The following is a 5,205-nucleotide window of genomic DNA, read 5'->3' as shown; positions in this document are numbered from 1 at the left end:
CTTTGCAATGAGCCACTATAGATGTTGGAGATAGAGAAAGGCATGGTCTAACATTTACAGCTAAATTAAGAGTGAAATCAACAGATGGTTTACGTATTTCACCACCTTTTTATTTTCAATGTTGTCCAAAAATGAAAGATAGTGCATATGTTACACTTAAAAAGAAAGAGGAGGAGCGATTAAAGTCAATATAATTTTTGGGGTATTTATCTTCATTACAATTTAGTGTTTATCAATTATTTTTTAAGTAAATAGACTATTTTAGAGCAATTGCTCTTTGATTTCTTGAATTGTAGTTGTTTGTTTTTTCATATGTCCTTCTTTTGAATCCTTTTATATTTATGTTTCAATATGAAATAAGAAAAATCGTAAATGTATAGTTTTGTTTCTGTCAATTTGTTTTCTTTGAATGTACTCATTTTAATTGTATGTTTTTGTCAATGATTCATAGATATCAAGAACATTGTTGGTAATTATTACATCATAGTGATTAATTCAATTACAAAACCATTAGTTTTTTTACCTCTATTTGTGCAAGGTTTGATAGAAGACATGGCTTCCATCCTCATTTTCTTGATGAGCATATTCGTGTTTTGAGTGGAATGAAATCAGATGTTCAAAATTTATATCATTTTCACCAAAGAGAATTAGGGAGGAAGACGAGAAGGGACTAGCTTGAGAGCATGAAGTATTGTGATCATTATCCTGTTGATTTGAATTGGTGTTTCTTTTGACTCCGCTCTGGGTGTGTTTTGGAAGAGGTTGCTATGAAATAATTGTGTTGTAGTCAAGTGTTGAGAGTTGAATTTTGTTGTCGAATGTGGTATTATTGTTATTATTATTTCTTTCAATGTTACTAAACTTTGGATTGTTGTCATTGGTCTTGTAATGTTTAAAATTTCATCTCATTCCTTTGTTGCATTATGTGCAACATAGTTAGAATCGTCGTATCTTAACCATCGTGAATGCTTGTTAGTGATTGACAACAATTATTCTTCATGTTGAAATTTATGCTCTTCAATGTATTTACTTTTTCTTGTGATTATAGTTAATTAGTAACATTATTTTATCTTTTTAATTACCAGCATTATTTTATCTTTTTAATTACCAACATTATGTTAGGAACATTTCACATTCGTGAATGTTATGTTTCACTGTGTGCAACATTGTTAGAATCGTCATTTATTAACCATCGTGAATGCTTGTTAGTGATTGACAACAATTGTTGTTGATGTCGAAATTTATGTTCTCTTCAATGTATTTAATTTTTCTTATGATTATACTTAATTAGTAACATTATTTTATCTTTTTAATTACCAACATTATTTTAGAAACATTTCACATTCGTTAATGTTATGGTTTTGTATATCTATTTCGGTTGCTAGTTTTTATTATTAATATTTCATTGTTAATTTGATTGTTTATTTTATCATGTTTCTATCATAAATAATGTTATATATTTAGGCATTTAATTTTTATTAATATGTTTTGTTTAATTTCATCCTTTGTTTTATTAATTTTGTTCAATTATTTTTTATAATATTTGCTTATATGTGTTATTATTAATTTCTAAAGTTATTTAACTTTTTATTATTATTGATATAATATTAATATTATTAATACGGTTAATATTAATATTAATATAAATTATTATATCATAAACCTATCGAAGTTTATCAACCACATTTATATTAATACAAATGTGGTTGTGCTAGTATAAATCTATTACATAAAATAGATTTTATATTGAAAATACAATATTCTAATTCTTGACTTGTTTTATATTTTTAGATTACATATTATAAAACCTATCACATAGATTTAACGTAAATCTACAAAATAGATTTTATTATGTAAAATCTATAAAAAAAATTACATAAATCTACTACATATAATAAATGACATTGATAATTGCATAAAATAAATCTATTACATAAAATAGATTTTAGTTAAATTAAATAGATAAATATATTATATGTTTATATTTTATAATGTTATGTTTCTACAAGAAATGTCAATTTATATTAAAACTTCAATATTTGTTATTGCCATAGAGTGTGGATAATGTATTGCAATATGATATGATATTGATTTGTTTTTTGGTTTGATTCACTAATCAAACGAAACAATAGAAATTCGATGCAGTTCTATTGTTTAAATAAGTTTTATTGATTATTTTTCAAAATAATCTATTGGATTGACTATTAAATAATGTGTCTATCAAACATAAACTACAATATTTCCATAATAATTTATTTAAATTCTTCTATTAATAATATTGTTCAATTGGCCAATAGATTATAATAGTCAATAAAACCATTGTGTAATTCCACTTATGTTTCTGGAATTTGGCTACAGAAAGGTTTGGATTATCTATTTAGATTTTTTTTCTTTTATGTTCAATATTAATATATTTATTCAATATAAATCTATTGCATACAATTTTTTTAACATCTTTACTTAATTATTTTACGGGTTATGAAAAAAATAATCTTTTAAATCACAAATATGTTAGATTTGTCAAGAGTTGCACTGGGAAGACATGAAACGACAAACCAACACAAGAGGAGCTCACCGGCGCGAATCACGAGGGGCTACCTTAAGAAAAATGCCACGCAAATCTTCACATTAATCTGAATATTAAATAGATACAATTTGTTAAGGACAACAAATCATATCCCAAGAGAATACAAACTGAATAACTATAGAAAGGAAAATCACAGCTACATAACAATAATAGCCAATTCTCCATTAATTCAAACACTGCCCCTTAATAGAGAAAGGGTTCTTAAATGCACCTAATATGTCCCTGAACAATTCAAACTTCAGTATTCCCAAAGGCTTAGTAAATATATCAGCCATATTATCACAATAATTACAATATTCAACACAAATCTCTTTGGACTACACCTTCTCCCTAACAAAATGAAATTGAGTGTCTATGTGCTTAGTGTTTTTATGAAACATAGGATTTTAAGCCAGTTTGATGGAACTTTGATTATCGCAATTGATAATCATAGCTTCTGTCTGTTCTTCTCCTACATCTTGGAGAAGTTTGCGCAACCAAATTGCCTCACATGCTACGGCACACATAGCTTGATATTCTTCTTCTGCTGAGGATAAGGCTATAGCATACTACTTCTTGCTGCACCAAGATATGACTCCGGACCCAATGTTATAGGCATAACCTGTAATTTATCTTCTATCATCTAAATTTCCCACCTAATCAGAGTCTATATAACCTATCGAGCTAACATCAAATGAACTAGAATACAAAATACCAAAGTCTAAAGTTCCTTGAAAATACCTCAATACTCCTTTCGCTGCAAGCCAATGGTTCTCATGAGGTTGAGTCATGAACTGACTCAAAACACTCACTTCATAAGCTAGATCTAGTCTCGTTGTAGTCAAATAAATAACGCTACCAACCAATTGTCTATACAATGTTGCATCTGCATATTTCAAACCATCATTCACCTGAAGTTTGTTGTTCTGCTGTAAAGGCACAAATGTAGCCTTGCACTCATCCATTTTAAATTTATTCAAAAAACTCTTAGCATACTTACCCTGGGACAAGAAAGTTTGGCTTGAACCTTTCATTACTTCTAGACCCAAACAATAATGCATTACTCCAAGGTCCTTCATCTCAAATTTCTGTGATAACTGTTGCTTAATTTCTTCAATGAGTTTGTCTACATTCCCTGTCATGATCAGATCATCTACATATAAAGGAATCAACACTATATGCCTCTCATCATTAAACACAATATACAAATTAGGATCATTTTTGCTTCGCTTATAACCATGCATGAGGAAAAATGAATCATTTTTGTTGTACCAAGATCTAGGAGCCTCTTTTAAACCATATAAATATTTCTTTAGTCTACAGACTAAATGCTCTTCTCCCTTCTTAACAAACCCCTCAGGCTGCATTAAGTATACTTCTTATTTTAAATCACCATGTAAGAAAGAAAATTTAACATCTAATTGATGTATTTTCCAATGATGCTTATTGGATAAAGCAATAATCAATCTAATAGTATTTAATTTTTCAACATGGGAAAATGTTTCCTCAAAGTCAATACCTTCCTTCTAGGAATACCCCTTTGCAGCCAACCTTCCTTTATACTTATCAATAGACCCATCTGCTTTAAATTTCAACTTAAATATCAATCTGCAACCTATGGGTTGTTTGCCATGAGGAAGCTTTACTAAATCCGAAGTATTATTCTTAATAATAGATTCATATTCCTCCTTCATTGCTTCTTTTAATTCACAACTCTTACTAGCTTCATGAAAATTAGAAGGTTCTGCAATGTTTAACATACAATTCATGAGTGCACAATCCCTATACCGAGCTGGCAGCTGTTTTGGCCTACTAGATCTCCTGAGTGGTGGGGTGTCAACTATTCTCCTCTGTTCTTCTCTTTGTGGATTGAACTCAATTTCCTCCTCTTTATCTTGTTGTTGTTGTTGTTGTTGCTACTCCTCACTGATCCCTGTTTCAACATCCTCATCTGAAACTAAGGGTACATGCCATTCTTCATTATCTTGAACAAGATTTCCATCATCAACCTGTTCATGGAATACTATGTCTATACTAACAAACACCTTGTGAGTATAAGGATCAAACAACTTATAAGGCTTATACTCACTGCAGTATCCAATGAAAGTACATTTAATGGCCTTTGAATCTAACTTCTTCCTGTTTTATTTGGGAACACACACAAAAGCTTTACAACCAAATACTCTAAGATGACTTATTGGAGGCTTGAAGCCAAACAATGCTTCAAAAGGAGTTTTAAAATCAAGACTTTTAGTGGGACTCCTACTATTCAAATACACTGCAGTATTGACAGCTTCTACCCAAAAACCATTAGTTAGATTCTTACCTTTCAACATACTGTGAGCACACTCCACCAATGTTTTGTTTTTCCTCTCAGCTACTCCATTCTGCTGAGGAGTGTAAGGTGTTGCAAACTGCTATTGTATCCCATGTTGTTTGCAGTATTTGATGAAATCCCCTTTCTTGAATTCTCCTCCTTGATCCGATCGAAGAAACCTGATGAACTTTCCTGTCTGCTTTTCAATCATGTTCCTGAACTGCTTGAAATACTCAAAGGCATGACTCTTCAACCTAAGAAAATAAACCCATGTGCATCTTATACAATCATCAACAAATATCATAAAATAGTAGGCCCCACC

Source organism: Pinus tabuliformis, chromosome 7 (genome assembly GCF_031772625.1).
Source record: "Pinus tabuliformis cultivar Carrire ecotype Pingquan chromosome 7, CPIR1, whole genome shotgun sequence".
NCBI lineage: Eukaryota > Viridiplantae > Streptophyta > Pinopsida > Pinales > Pinaceae > Pinus > Pinus tabuliformis.
The sequence above is the reverse complement of the archived record's forward strand: the minus strand, read 5'-3'. Positions refer to the sequence as shown.